General features: G+C 47.9%; 18 non-coding genes across 18 annotated transcripts; all 18 read right to left on the bottom strand.

The window, feature by feature from the left end:
* Positions 1 to 255: 255 nt before the first annotated feature.
* LOC148073133 (U2 spliceosomal RNA) lies at positions 256 to 446 on the bottom strand. Its single transcript, XR_015712781.1, has one exon. It is a non-coding gene; the product is annotated as a U2 spliceosomal RNA (small nuclear RNA).
* Positions 447 to 1,130: 684 nt separating this feature from the next.
* LOC148073132 (U1 spliceosomal RNA) lies at positions 1,131 to 1,295 on the bottom strand. Its single transcript, XR_015712436.1, has one exon. It is a non-coding gene; the product is annotated as a U1 spliceosomal RNA (small nuclear RNA).
* A 469-nt stretch (positions 1,296 to 1,764) lies between these two features.
* Positions 1,765 to 1,955, bottom strand: LOC148073131 (U2 spliceosomal RNA). Its single transcript, XR_015712780.1, has one exon. It is a non-coding gene; the product is annotated as a U2 spliceosomal RNA (small nuclear RNA).
* A 701-nt stretch (positions 1,956 to 2,656) lies between these two features.
* On the bottom strand, positions 2,657 to 2,821 carry LOC148073130 (U1 spliceosomal RNA). Its single transcript, XR_015712435.1, has one exon. It is a non-coding gene; the product is annotated as a U1 spliceosomal RNA (small nuclear RNA).
* A 469-nt stretch (positions 2,822 to 3,290) lies between these two features.
* On the bottom strand, positions 3,291 to 3,481 carry LOC148073129 (U2 spliceosomal RNA). Its single transcript, XR_015712779.1, has one exon. It is a non-coding gene; the product is annotated as a U2 spliceosomal RNA (small nuclear RNA).
* Positions 3,482 to 4,199: 718 nt separating this feature from the next.
* LOC148073128 (U1 spliceosomal RNA) lies at positions 4,200 to 4,364 on the bottom strand. Its single transcript, XR_015712434.1, has one exon. It is a non-coding gene; the product is annotated as a U1 spliceosomal RNA (small nuclear RNA).
* Positions 4,365 to 4,833: 469 nt separating this feature from the next.
* Positions 4,834 to 5,024, bottom strand: LOC148073127 (U2 spliceosomal RNA). Its single transcript, XR_015712225.1, has one exon. It is a non-coding gene; the product is annotated as a U2 spliceosomal RNA (small nuclear RNA).
* A 701-nt stretch (positions 5,025 to 5,725) lies between these two features.
* Positions 5,726 to 5,890, bottom strand: LOC148073126 (U1 spliceosomal RNA). The gene has a single exon (XR_015712433.1). It is a non-coding gene; the product is annotated as a U1 spliceosomal RNA (small nuclear RNA).
* Positions 5,891 to 6,359: 469 nt separating this feature from the next.
* On the bottom strand, positions 6,360 to 6,550 carry LOC148073125 (U2 spliceosomal RNA). The gene has a single exon (XR_015712221.1). It is a non-coding gene; the product is annotated as a U2 spliceosomal RNA (small nuclear RNA).
* Positions 6,551 to 7,251: 701 nt separating this feature from the next.
* Positions 7,252 to 7,416, bottom strand: LOC148073124 (U1 spliceosomal RNA). Its single transcript, XR_015712432.1, has one exon. It is a non-coding gene; the product is annotated as a U1 spliceosomal RNA (small nuclear RNA).
* Positions 7,417 to 7,885: 469 nt separating this feature from the next.
* Positions 7,886 to 8,076, bottom strand: LOC148073123 (U2 spliceosomal RNA). The gene has a single exon (XR_015712778.1). It is a non-coding gene; the product is annotated as a U2 spliceosomal RNA (small nuclear RNA).
* Positions 8,077 to 8,777: 701 nt separating this feature from the next.
* On the bottom strand, positions 8,778 to 8,942 carry LOC148073122 (U1 spliceosomal RNA). The gene has a single exon (XR_015712430.1). It is a non-coding gene; the product is annotated as a U1 spliceosomal RNA (small nuclear RNA).
* Positions 8,943 to 9,411: 469 nt separating this feature from the next.
* LOC148073121 (U2 spliceosomal RNA) lies at positions 9,412 to 9,602 on the bottom strand. The gene has a single exon (XR_015712777.1). It is a non-coding gene; the product is annotated as a U2 spliceosomal RNA (small nuclear RNA).
* Positions 9,603 to 10,303: 701 nt separating this feature from the next.
* Positions 10,304 to 10,468, bottom strand: LOC148073120 (U1 spliceosomal RNA). The gene has a single exon (XR_015712429.1). It is a non-coding gene; the product is annotated as a U1 spliceosomal RNA (small nuclear RNA).
* Positions 10,469 to 10,937: 469 nt separating this feature from the next.
* LOC148073119 (U2 spliceosomal RNA) lies at positions 10,938 to 11,128 on the bottom strand. The gene has a single exon (XR_015712775.1). It is a non-coding gene; the product is annotated as a U2 spliceosomal RNA (small nuclear RNA).
* A 701-nt stretch (positions 11,129 to 11,829) lies between these two features.
* Positions 11,830 to 11,994, bottom strand: LOC148073118 (U1 spliceosomal RNA). The gene has a single exon (XR_015712428.1). It is a non-coding gene; the product is annotated as a U1 spliceosomal RNA (small nuclear RNA).
* A 457-nt stretch (positions 11,995 to 12,451) lies between these two features.
* LOC148073117 (U2 spliceosomal RNA) lies at positions 12,452 to 12,642 on the bottom strand. Its single transcript, XR_015712774.1, has one exon. It is a non-coding gene; the product is annotated as a U2 spliceosomal RNA (small nuclear RNA).
* Positions 12,643 to 13,326: 684 nt separating this feature from the next.
* LOC148073116 (U1 spliceosomal RNA) lies at positions 13,327 to 13,491 on the bottom strand. The gene has a single exon (XR_015712427.1). It is a non-coding gene; the product is annotated as a U1 spliceosomal RNA (small nuclear RNA).
* Between the last annotated feature and the right edge of the window lie 410 nt (positions 13,492 to 13,901).

Below are 13,901 nucleotides of genomic sequence, written 5' to 3'. Positions count from 1 at the left end.
ACTATGAAAGGAACCAGACAGAGTAAGGAACCATATAGGGTAAGGAACAAGGCAGAGTAAGGAGCAACACTATGAAAGGAACCAGACAGAGTAAGGAACCATACAGGGTAAGGAGCCATACAGAGAAGGGAACCAGGAAGGGTAAGGAACGAAATACCCCCATCCTTCTCCTCACTTGAACACTCCACATCAATTGGGAAAGGCCTTGGCCAACCGCTTGAGGGGTTTGTACACTTAATTTCCATACAACTTTTAGGTTTTTGCACTGTTCCCAGAGATAATGCAATACCGGGTCAATGCGCAGAGAGGGTGGAGCAAGCCCCTGGCCCTTCTCCCATGTCCAAAAATCAATTTAATATATGGTCTCCATATAGGAGACGTATCAGATATTAAACTGATAAGAACAGATACTACACTTGATCTTAGCCAAAAGGCCGAGAAGCGATGGCAACCATGTGCATGACCTTTTAGAGGGGCTCGAAAGGTCAACGAGAGCCACTTACGGGGCCACAAAGGGTAAAGAACCAGAAAAGGTAGGGAGCCACATAGGGTAAGGAACCACACAGGGTAAGGAACCACACAGGGTAAGGAGCCACACAAAGAAAGGAACCTGACAAAGTAAGGAGCCACACAGAGTAAGTAACCAGACAGAGTAAGGAACAACACAGAGTAAGGAACCAGACAGAGTAAGGAGCAACACAGAGTAAGGAGCAACACAGGGTAAGGAACAACACAGAGTAAGGAGCCACACAGAGTAAGGAGCCACACAGAGTAAGGGACAAGACAGAGTAAGGAGCCACACAGGGTAAGGAACAACACAGAGTAAGGAGCCAAACAGGGTAAAGAGCCATACAGAGAAAGGAACCAGGCAGGGTAAGGAACCAGATCTCCTTCTCCTCACTGGAATGCTCCACATCAATTGGGAAAGGCCTGGGCCAACAGTTTGAGATCAGTCCAGTGCTAAGAAGGTCGACAAAGGTCATTCACTGAGAGCGCGATTTTAACTTGATCCCAGAAGGTGATTCCAACCTACCCGGCAACTTGTTAAACCCTACAGACAAGGACAAGCCTCGGCTGAGTGTTCCACACGAGCTTGCATCAAACTAAAGCATTCTTTAACAAGTGATGAACGGGGGAGAGCGCGAACGCAGTCCCCCACTACCAGAAATTATGCAGTCGAGATTCCCACATTTGGGGAATTCGCAAAGGTCAGCATGACCTAGAGTGCAATGGCCGGGCCTCGCCTTGGGTGAACCACCTTCCTGATCATGGTGTCTCCCCTGCCAGGTAAGTATGAATTGTAGAGCTCATAGACTTGATGGCCTGGAAATAATCCCTTGTTCTTACTCATGGTGGGGAGTAATGAGCCACACAGGGTAAGGAACAAGGCAGAGTAAGGAGCCACACAGAGTAAGAACCCAGACCTAGTAAGGAGAGCAACACTATGAAAGGAACCAGACAGATTAAGGAACCATATAGGGTAAGGAACAAGGCAGAGTAAGGAGCCACACTATGAAAGGAACCAGACAGAGTAAGGAACCATATAGGGTAAGGAACAAGGCAGAGTAAGGAGCAACACTATGAAAGGAACCAGACAGAGTAAGGAACCATACAGGGTAAGGAGCCATACAGAGAAGGGAACCAGGAAGGGTAAGGAACGAAATACCCCCATCCTTCTCCTCACTTGAACACTCCACATCAATTGGGAAAGGCCTTGGCCAACCGCTTGAGGGGTTTGTACACTTAATTTCCATACAACTTTTAGGTTTTTGCACTGTTCCCAGAGATAATGCAATACCGGGTCAATGCGCAGAGAGGGTGGAGCAAGCCCCTGGCCCTTCTCCCATGTCCAAAAATCAATTTAATATATGGTCTCCATATAGGAGACGTATCAGATATTAAACTGATAAGAACAGATACTACACTTGATCTTAGCCAAAAGGCCGAGAAGCGATGGCAACCATGTGCATGACCTTTTAGAGGGGCTCGAAAGGTCAACGAGAGCCACTTACGGGGCCACAAAGGGTAAAGAACCAGAAAAGGTAGGGAGCCACATAGGGTAAGGAACCACACAGGGTAAGGAGCCACACAAAGAAAGGAACCTGACAAAGTAAGGAGCCACACAGAGTAAGTAACCAGACAGAGTAAGGAACAACACAGAGTAAGGAACCAGACAGAGTAAGGAGCAACATAGAGTAAGGAGCAACACAGGGTAAGGAACAACACAGAGTAAGGAGCCACACAGAGTAAGGAGCCACACAGAGTAAGGGACAAGACAGAGTAAGGAGCAACACAGAGTAAGGAGCCACACAGGGTAAGGAACAACACAGAGTAAGGAGCCAAACAGGTTAAGGAACCAGACAGGGTAAGGAGCCATACAGAGAAAGGAACCAGGCAGGGTAAGGAACCAGATTTCCTTCTCCTCACTGGAATGCTCCACATCAATTGGGAAAGGCCTGGGCCAACAGTTTGAGATCAGTCCAGTGCTAAGAAGGTCGACAAAGGTCATTCACTGAGAGCGCGATTTTAACTTGATCCCAGAAGGTGATTCCAACCTACCCGGCAACTTGTTAAACCCTACAGACAAGGACAAGCCTCGGCTGAGTGTTCCACACGAGCTTGCATCAAACTAAAGCATTCTTTAACAAGTGATGAACGGGGGAGAGCGCGAACGCAGTCCCCCACTACCAGAAATTATGCAGTCGAGATTCCCACATTTGGGGAATTCGCAAAGGTCAGCATGACCTAGAGTGCAATGGCCGGGCCTCGCCTTGGGTGAACCACCTTCCTGATCATGGTGTCTCCCCTGCCAGGTAAGTATGAATTGTAGAGCTCATAGACTTGATGGCCTGGAAATAATCCCTTGTTCTTACTCATGGTGGGGAATAATGAGCCACACAGGGTAAGGAACAAGGCAGAGTAAGGAGCCACACAGAGTAAGAACCCAGACCTAGTAAGGAGAGCAACACTATGAAAGGAACCAGACAGATTAAGGAACCATATAGGGTAAGGAACAAGGCAGAGTAAGGAGCCACACTATGAAAGGAACCAGACAGAGTAAGGAACCATATAGGGTAAGGAACAAGGCAGAGTAAGGAGCAACACTATGAAAGGAACCAGACAGAGTAAGGAACCATACAGGGTAAGGAGCCATACAGAGAAGGGAACCAGGAAGGGTAAGGAACGAAATACCCCCATCCTTCTCCTCACTTGAACACTCCACATCAATTGGGAAAGGCCTTGGCCAACCGCTTGAGGGGTTTGTACACTTAATTTCCATACAACTTTTAGGTTTTTGCACTGTTCCCAGAGATAATGCAATACCGGGTCAATGCGCAGAGAGGGTGGAGCAAGCCCCTGGCCCTTCTCCCATGTCCAAAAATCAATTTAATATATGGTCTCCATATAGGAGACGTATCAGATATTAAACTGATAAGAACAGATACTACACTTGATCTTAGCCAAAAGGCCGAGAAGCGATGGCAACCATGTGCATGACCTTTTAGAGGGGCTCGAAAGGTCAACGAGAGCCACTTACGGGGCCACAAAGGGTAAAGAACCAGAAAAGGTAGGGAGCCACATAGGGTAAGGAACCACACAGGGTAAGGAACCACACAGGGTAAGGAGCCACACAAAGAAAGGAACCTGACAAAGTAAGGAGCCACACAGAGTAAGTAACCAGACAGAGTAAGGAACAACACAGAGTAAGGAACCAGACAGAGTAAGGAGCAACATAGAGTAAGGAGCAACACAGGGTAAGGAACAACACAGAGTAAGGAGCCACACAGAGTAAGGAGCCACACAGAGTAAGGGACAAGACAGAGTAAGGAGCAACACAGAGTAAGGAGCCACACAGGGTAAGGAACAACACAGAGTAAGGAGCCAAACAGGTTAAGGAACCAGACAGGGTAAGGAGCCATACAGAGAAAGGAACCAGGCAGGGTAAGGAACCAGATTTCCTTCTCCTCACTGGAATGCTCCACATCAATTGGGAAAGGCCTGGGCCAACAGTTTGAGATCAGTCCAGTGCTAAGAAGGTCGACAAAGGTCATTCACTGAGAGCGCGATTTTAACTTGATCCCAGAAGGTGATTCCAACCTACCCGGCAACTTGTTAAACCCTACAGACAAGGACAAGCCTCGGCTGAGTGTTCCACACGAGCTTGCATCAAACTAAAGCATTCTTTAACAAGTGATGAACGGGGGAGAGCGCGAACGCAGTCCCCCACTACCAGAAATTATGCAGTCGAGATTCCCACATTTGGGGAATTCGCAAAGGTCAGCATGACCTAGAGTGCAATGGCCGGGCCTCGCCTTGGGTGAACCACCTTCCTGATCATGGTGTCTCCCCTGCCAGGTAAGTATGAATTGTAGAGCTCATAGACTTGATGGCCTGGAAATAATCCCTTGTTCTTACTCATGGTGGGGAATAATGAGCCACACAGGGTAAGGAACAAGGCAGAGTAAGGAGCCACACAGAGTAAGAACCCAGACCTAGTAAGGAGAGCAACACTATGAAAGGAACCAGACAGATTAAGGAACCATATAGGGTAAGGAACAAGGCAGAGTAAGGAGCCACACTATGAAAGGAACCAGACAGAGTAAGGAACCATATAGGGTAAGGAACAAGGCAGAGTAAGGAGCAACACTATGAAAGGAACCAGACAGAGTAAGGAACCATACAGGGTAAGGAGCCATACAGAGAAGGGAACCAGGAAGGGTAAGGAACGAAATACCCCCATCCTTCTCCTCACTTGAACACTCCACATCAATTGGGAAAGGCCTTGGCCAACCGCTTGAGGGGTTTGTACACTTAATTTCCATACAACTTTTAGGTTTTTGCACTGTTCCCAGAGATAATGCAATACCGGGTCAATGCACAGAGAGGGTGGAGCAAGCCCCTGGCCCTTCTCCCATGTCCAAAAATCAATTTAATATATGGTCTCCATATAGGAGACGTATCAGATATTAAACTGATAAGAACAGATACTACACTTGATCTTAGCCAAAAGGCCGAGAAGCGATGGCAACCATGTGCATGACCTTTTAGAGGGGCTCGAAAGGTCAACGAGAGCCACTTACGGGGCCACAAAGGGTAAAGAACCAGAAAAGGTAGGGAGCCACATAGGGTAAGGAACCACACAGGGTAAGGAACCACACAGGGTAAGGAGCCACACAAAGAAAGGAACCTGACAAAGTAAGGAGCCACACAGAGTAAGTAACCAGACAGAGTAAGGAACAACACAGAGTAAGGAACCAGACAGAGTAAGGAGCAACACAGAGTAAGGAGCAACACAGGGTAAGGAACAACACAGAGTAAGGAGCCACACAGAGTAAGGAGCCACACAGAGTAAGGGACAAGACAGAGTAAGGAGCAACACAGAGTAAGGAGCCACACAGGGTAAGGAACAACACAGAGTAAGGAGCCAAACAGGGTAAGGAGCCATACAGAGAAAGGAACCAGGCAGGGTAAGGAACCAGATCTCCTTCTCCTCACTGGAATGCTCCACATCAATTGGGAAAGGCCTGGGCCAACAGTTTGAGATCAGTCCAGTGCTAAGAAGGTCGACAAAGGTCATTCACTGAGAGCGCGATTTTAACTTGATCCCAGAAGGTGATTCCAACCTACCCGGCAACTTGTTAAACCCTACAGACAAGGACAAGCCTCGGCTGAGTGTTCCACACGAGCTTGCATCAAACTAAAGCATTCTTTAACAAGTGATGAACGGGGGAGAGCGCGAACGCAGTCCCCCACTACCAGAAATTATGCAGTCGAGATTCCCACATTTGGGGAATTCGCAAAGGTCAGCATGACCTAGAGTGCAATGGCCGGGCCTCGCCTTGGGTGAACCACCTTCCTGATCATGGTGTCTCCCCTGCCAGGTAAGTATGAATTGTAGAGCTCATAGACTTGATGGCCTGGAAATAATCCCTTGTTCTTACTCATGGTGGGGAGTAATGAGCCACACAGGGTAAGGAACAAGGCAGAGTAAGGAGCCACACAGAGTAAGAACCCAGACCTAGTAAGGAGAGCAACACTATGAAAGGAACCAGACAGATTAAGGAACCATATAGGGTAAGGAACAAGGCAGAGTAAGGAGCCACACTATGAAAGGAACCAGACAGAGTAAGGAACCATATAGGGAAAGGAACATGGCAGAGTAAGGAGCAACACTATGAAAGGAACCAGACAGAGTAAGGAACCATACAGGGTAAGGAGCCATACAGAGAAGGGAACCAGGAAGGGTAAGGAACGAAATACCCCCATCCTTCTCCTCACTTGAACACTCCACATCAATTGGGAAAGGCCTTGGCCAACCGCTTGAGGGGTTTGTACACTTAATTTCCATACAACTTTTAGGTTTTTGCACTGTTCCCAGAGATAATGCAATACCGGGTCAATGCGCAGAGAGGGCGGAGCAAGCCCCTGGCCCTTCTCCCATGTCCAAAAATCAATTTAATATATGGTCTCCATATAGGAGACGTATCAGATATTAAACTGATAAGAACAGATACTACACTTGATCTTAGCCAAAAGGCCGAGAAGCGATGGCAACCATGTGCATGACCTTTTAGAGGGGCTCGAAAGGTCAACGAGAGCCACTTACGGGGCCACAAAGGGTAAAGAACCAGAAAAGGTAGGGAGCCACATAGGGTAAGGAACCACACAGGGTAAGGAACCACACAGGGTAAGGAGCCACACAAAGAAAGGAACCTGACAAAGTAAGGAGCCACACAGAGTAAGTAACCAGACAGAGTAAGGAACAACACAGAGTAAGGAACCAGACAGAGTAAGGAGCAACACAGAGTAAGGAGCAACACAGGGTAAGGAACAACACAGAGTAAGGAGCCACACAGAGTAAGGAGCCACACAGAGTAAGGGACAAGACAGAGTAAGGAGCAACACAGAGTAAGGAGCCACACAGGGTAAGGAACAACACAGAGTAAGGAGCCAAACAGGGTAAGGAGCCATACAGAGAAAGGAACCAGGCAGGGTAAGGAACCAGATCTCCTTCTCCTCACTGGAATGCTCCACATCAATTGGGAAAGGCCTGGGCCAACAGTTTGAGATCAGTCCAGTGCTAAGAAGGTCGACAAAGGTCATTCACTGAGAGCGCGATTTTAACTTGATCCCAGAAGGTGATTCCAACCTACCCGGCAACTTGTTAAACCCTACAGACAAGGACAAGCCTCGGCTGAGTGTTCCACACGAGCTTGCATCAAACTAAAGCATTCTTTAACAAGTGATGAACGGGGGAGAGCGCGAACGCAGTCCCCCACTACCAGAAATTATGCAGTCGAGATTCCCACATTTGGGGAATTCGCAAAGGTCAGCATGACCTAGAGTGCAATGGCCGGGCCTCGCCTTGGGTGAACCACCTTCCTGATCATGGTGTCTCCCCTGCCAGGTAAGTATGAATTGTAGAGCTCATAGACTTGATGGCCTGGAAATAATCCCTTGTTCTTACTCATGGTGGGGAGTAATGAGCCACACAGGGTAAGGAACAAGGCAGAGTAAGGAGCCACACAGAGTAAGAACCCAGACCTAGTAAGGAGAGCAACACTATGAAAGGAACCAGACAGATTAAGGAACCATATAGGGTAAGGAACAAGGCAGAGTAAGGAGCCACACTATGAAAGGAACCAGACAGAGTAAGGAACCATATAGGGTAAGGAACAAGGCAGAGTAAGGAGCAACACTATGAAAGGAACCAGACAGAGTAAGGAACCATACAGGGTAAGGAGCCATACAGAGAAGGGAACCAGGAAGGGTAAGGAACGAAATACCCCCATCCTTCTCCTCACTTGAACACTCCACATCAATTGGGAAAGGCCTTGGCCAACCGCTTGAGGGGTTTGTACACTTAATTTCCATACAACTTTTAGGTTTTTGCACTGTTCCCAGAGATAATGCAATACCGGGTCAATGCGCAGAGAGGGTGGAGCAAGCCCCTGGCCCTTCTCCCATGTCCAAAAATCAATTTAATATATGGTCTCCATATAGGAGACGTATCAGATATTAAACTGATAAGAACAGATACTACACTTGATCTTAGCCAAAAGGCCGAGAAGCGATGGCAACCATGTGCATGACCTTTTAGAGGGGCTCGAAAGGTCAACGAGAGCCACTTACGGGGCCACAAAGGGTAAAGAACCAGAAAAGGTAGGGAGCCACATAGGGTAAGGAACCACACAGGGTAAGGAGCCACACAAAGAAAGGAACCTGACAAAGTAAGGAGCCACACAGAGTAAGTAACCAGACAGAGTAAGGAACAACACAGAGTAAGGAACCAGACAGAGTAAGGAGCAACATAGAGTAAGGAGCAACACAGGGTAAGGAACAACACAGAGTAAGGAGCCACACAGAGTAAGGAGCCACACAGAGTAAGGGACAAGACAGAGTAAGGAGCAACACAGAGTAAGGAGCCACACAGGGTAAGGAACAACACAGAGTAAGGAGCCAAACAGGTTAAGGAACCAGACAGGGTAAGGAGCCATACAGAGAAAGGAACCAGGCAGGGTAAGGAACCAGATTTCCTTCTCCTCACTGGAATGCTCCACATCAATTGGGAAAGGCCTGGGCCAACAGTTTGAGATCAGTCCAGTGCTAAGAAGGTCGACAAAGGTCATTCACTGAGAGCGCGATTTTAACTTGATCCCAGAAGGTGATTCCAACCTACCCGGCAACTTGTTAAACCCTACAGACAAGGACAAGCCTCGGCTGAGTGTTCCACACGAGCTTGCATCAAACTAAAGCATTCTTTAACAAGTGATGAACGGGGGAGAGCGCGAACGCAGTCCCCCACTACCAGAAATTATGCAGTCGAGATTCCCACATTTGGGGAATTCGCAAAGGTCAGCATGACCTAGAGTGCAATGGCCGGGCCTCGCCTTGGGTGAACCACCTTCCTGATCATGGTGTCTCCCCTGCCAGGTAAGTATGAATTGTAGAGCTCATAGACTTGATGGCCTGGAAATAATCCCTTGTTCTTACTCATGGTGGGGAATAATGAGCCACACAGGGTAAGGAACAAGGCAGAGTAAGGAGCCACACAGAGTAAGAACCCAGACCTAGTAAGGAGAGCAACACTATGAAAGGAACCAGACAGATTAAGGAACCATATAGGGTAAGGAACAAGGCAGAGTAAGGAGCCACACTATGAAAGGAACCAGACAGAGTAAGGAACCATATAGGGTAAGGAACAAGGCAGAGTAAGGAGCAACACTATGAAAGGAACCAGACAGAGTAAGGAACCATACAGGGTAAGGAGCCATACAGAGAAGGGAACCAGGAAGGGTAAGGAACGAAATACCCCCATCCTTCTCCTCACTTGAACACTCCACATCAATTGGGAAAGGCCTTGGCCAACCGCTTGAGGGGTTTGTACACTTAATTTCCATACAACTTTTAGGTTTTTGCACTGTTCCCAGAGATAATGCAATACCGGGTCAATGCGCAGAGAGGGTGGAGCAAGCCCCTGGCCCTTCTCCCATGTCCAAAAATCAATTTAATATATGGTCTCCATATAGGAGACGTATCAGATATTAAACTGATAAGAACAGATACTACACTTGATCTTAGCCAAAAGGCCGAGAAGCGATGGCAACCATGTGCATGACCTTTTAGAGGGGCTCGAAAGGTCAACGAGAGCCACTTACGGGGCCACAAAGGGTAAAGAACCAGAAAAGGTAGGGAGCCACATAGGGTAAGGAACCACACAGGGTAAGGAGCCACACAAAGAAAGGAACCTGACAAAGTAAGGAGCCACACAGAGTAAGTAACCAGACAGAGTAAGGAACAACACAGAGTAAGGAACCAGACAGAGTAAGGAGCAACATAGAGTAAGGAGCAACACAGGGTAAGGAACAACACAGAGTAAGGAGCCACACAGAGTAAGGAGCCACACAGAGTAAGGGACAAGACAGAGTAAGGAGCAACACAGAGTAAGGAGCCACACAGGGTAAGGAACAACACAGAGTAAGGAGCCAAACAGGTTAAGGAACCAGACAGGGTAAGGAGCCATACAGAGAAAGGAACCAGGCAGGGTAAGGAACCAGATTTCCTTCTCCTCACTGGAATGCTCCACATCAATTGGGAAAGGCCTGGGCCAACAGTTTGAGATCAGTCCAGTGCTAAGAAGGTCGACAAAGGTCATTCACTGAGAGCGCGATTTTAACTTGATCCCAGAAGGTGATTCCAACCTACCCGGCAACTTGTTAAACCCTACAGACAAGGACAAGCCTCGGCTGAGTGTTCCACACGAGCTTGCATCAAACTAAAGCATTCTTTAACAAGTGATGAACGGGGGAGAGCGCGAACGCAGTCCCCCACTACCAGAAATTATGCAGTCGAGATTCCCACATTTGGGGAATTCGCAAAGGTCAGCATGACCTAGAGTGCAATGGCCGGGCCTCGCCTTGGGTGAACCACCTTCCTGATCATGGTGTCTCCCCTGCCAGGTAAGTATGAATTGTAGAGCTCATAGACTTGATGGCCTGGAAATAATCCCTTGTTCTTACTCATGGTGGGGAATAATGAGCCACACAGGGTAAGGAACAAGGCAGAGTAAGGAGCCACACAGAGTAAGAACCCAGACCTAGTAAGGAGAGCAACACTATGAAAGGAACCAGACAGATTAAGGAACCATATAGGGTAAGGAACAAGGCAGAGTAAGGAGCCACACTATGAAAGGAACCAGACAGAGTAAGGAACCATATAGGGTAAGGAACAAGGCAGAGTAAGGAGCAACACTATGAAAGGAACCAGACAGAGTAAGGAACCATACAGGGTAAGGAGCCATACAGAGAAGGGAACCAGGAAGGGTAAGGAACGAAATACCCCCATCCTTCTCCTCACTTGAACACTCCACATCAATTGGGAAAGGCCTTGGCCAACCGCTTGAGGGGTTTGTACACTTAATTTCCATACAACTTTTAGGTTTTTGCACTGTTCCCAGAGATAATGCAATACCGGGTCAATGCGCAGAGAGGGTGGAGCAAGCCCCTGGCCCTTCTCCCATGTCCAAAAATCAATTTAATATATGGTCTCCATATAGGAGACGTATCAGATATTAAACTGATAAGAACAGATACTACACTTGATCTTAGCCAAAAGGCCGAGAAGCGATGGCAACCATGTGCATGACCTTTTAGAGGGGCTCGAAAGGTCAACGAGAGCCACTTACGGGGCCACAAAGGGTAAAGAACCAGAAAAGGTAGGGAGCCACATAGGGTAAGGAACCACACAGGGTAAGGAGCCACACAAAGAAAGGAACCTGACAAAGTAAGGAGCCACACAGAGTAAGTAACCAGACAGAGTAAGGAACAACACAGAGTAAGGAACCAGACAGAGTAAGGAGCAACATAGAGTAAGGAGCAACACAGGGTAAGGAACAACACAGAGTAAGGAGCCACACAGAGTAAGGAGCCACACAGAGTAAGGGACAAGACAGAGTAAGGAGCAACACAGAGTAAGGAGCCACACAGGGTAAGGAACAACACAGAGTAAGGAGCCAAACAGGTTAAGGAACCAGACAGGGTAAGGAGCCATACAGAGAAAGGAACCAGGCAGGGTAAGGAACCAGATTTCCTTCTCCTCACTGGAATGCTCCACATCAATTGGGAAAGGCCTGGGCCAACAGTTTGAGATCAGTCCAGTGCTAAGAAGGTCGACAAAGGTCATTCACTGAGAGCGCGATTTTAACTTGATCCCAGAAGGTGATTCCAACCTACCCGGCAACTTGTTAAACCCTACAGACAAGGACAAGCCTCGGCTGAGTGTTCCACACGAGCTTGCATCAAACTAAAGCATTCTTTAACAAGTGATGAACGGGGGAGAGCGCGAACGCAGTCCCCCACTACCAGAAATTATGCAGTCGAGATTCCCACATTTGGGGAATTCGCAAAGGTCAGCATGACCTAGAGTGCAATGGCCGGGCCTCGCCTTGGGTGAACCACCTTCCTGATCATGGTGTCTCCCCTGCCAGGTAAGTATGAATTGTAGAGCTCATAGACTTGATGGCCTGGAAATAATCCCTTGTTCTTACTCATGGTGGGGAATAATGAGCCACACAGGGTAAGGAACAAGGCAGAGTAAGGAGCCACACAGAGTAAGAACCCAGACCTAGTAAGGAGAGCAACACTATGAAAGGAACCAGACAGATTAAGGAACCATATAGGGTAAGGAACAAGGCAGAGTAAGGAGCCACACTATGAAAGGAACCAGACAGAGTAAGGAACCATATAGGGTAAGGAACAAGGCAGAGTAAGGAGCAACACTATGAAAGGAACCAGACAGAGTAAGGAACCATACAGGGTAAGGAGCCATACAGAGAAGGGAACCAGGAAGGGTAAGGAACGAAATACCCCCATCCTTCTCCTCACTTGAACACTCCACATCAATTGGGAAAGGCCTTGGCCAACCGCTTGAGGGGTTTGTACACTTAATTTTAGGTTTTTGCACTGTTCCCAGAGATAATGCAATACCGGGTCAATGCGCAGAGAGGGTGGAGCAAGCCCCTGGCCCTTCTCCCATGTCCAAAAATCAATTTAATATATGGTCTCCATATAGGAGACGTATCAGATATTAAACTGATAAGAACAGATACTACACTTGATCTTAGCCAAAAGGCCGAGAAGCGATGGCAACCATGTGCATGACCTTTTAGAGGGGCTCGAAAGGTCAACGAGAGCCACTTACGGGGCCACAAAGGGTAAAGAACCAGAAAAGGTAGGGAGCCACATAGGGTAAGGAACCACACAGGGTAAGGAACCACACAGGGTAAGGAGCCACACAAAGAAAGGAACCTGACAAAGTAAGGAGCCACACAGAGTAAGTAACCAGACAGAGTAAGGAACAACACAGAGTAAGGAACCAGACAGAGTAAGGAGCAACACAGAGTAAGGAGCAACACAGGGTAAGGAACAACACAGAGTAAGGAGCCACACAGAGTAAGGAGCCACACAGAGTAAGGGACAAGACAGAGTAAGGAGCCACACAGGGTAAGGAACAACACAGAGTAAGGAGCCAAACAGGGTAAGGAGCCATACAGAGAAAGGAACCAGGCAGGGTAAGGAACCAGATCTCCTTCTCCTCACTGGAATGCTCCACATCAATTGGGAAAGGCCTGGGCCAACAGTTTGAGATCAGTCCAGTGCTAAGAAGGTCGACAAAGGTCATTCACTGAGAGCGCGATTTTAACTTGATCCCAGAAGGTGATTCCAACCTACCCGGCAACTTGTTAAACCCTACAGACAAGGACAAGCCTCGGCTGAGTGTTCCACACGAGCTTGCATCAAACTAAAGCATTCTTTAACAAGTGATGAACGGGGGAGAGCGCGAACGCAGTCCCCCACTACCAGAAATTATGCAGTCGAGATTCCCACATTTGGGGAATTCGCAAAGGTCAGCATGACCTAGAGTGCAATGGCCGGGCCTCGCCTTGGGTGAACCACCTTCCTGATCATGGTGTCTCCCCTGCCAGGTAAGTATGAATTGTAGAGCTCATAGACTTGATGGCCTGGAAATAATCCCTTGTTCTTACTCATGGTGGGGAGTAATGAGCCACACAGGGTAAGGAACAAGGCAGAGTAAGGAGCCACACAGAGTAAGAACCCAGACCTAGTAAGGAGAGCAACACTATGAAAGGAACCAGACAGATTAAGGAACCATATAGGGTAAGGAACAAGGCAGAGTAAGGAGCCACACTATGAAAGGAACCAGACAGAGTAAGGAACCATATAGGGTAAGGAACAAGGCAGAGTAAGGAGCAACACTATGAAAGGAACCAGACAGAGTAAGGAACCATACAGGGTAAGGAGCCATACAGAGAAGGGAACCAGGAAGGGTAAGGAACGAAATACCCCCATCCTTCTCCTCACTTGAACACTCCACATCAATTG

The sequence above is a fragment of the Callionymus lyra genome, chromosome 8 (assembly GCF_982586985.1).
Source record: "Callionymus lyra chromosome 8, fCalLyr1.hap1.1, whole genome shotgun sequence".
NCBI classification, from domain to species: domain Eukaryota; kingdom Metazoa; phylum Chordata; class Actinopteri; order Syngnathiformes; family Callionymidae; genus Callionymus; species Callionymus lyra.
Note: the sequence above shows the minus strand (reverse complement) of the source record. Positions and strands in the feature narration are given on the sequence as shown.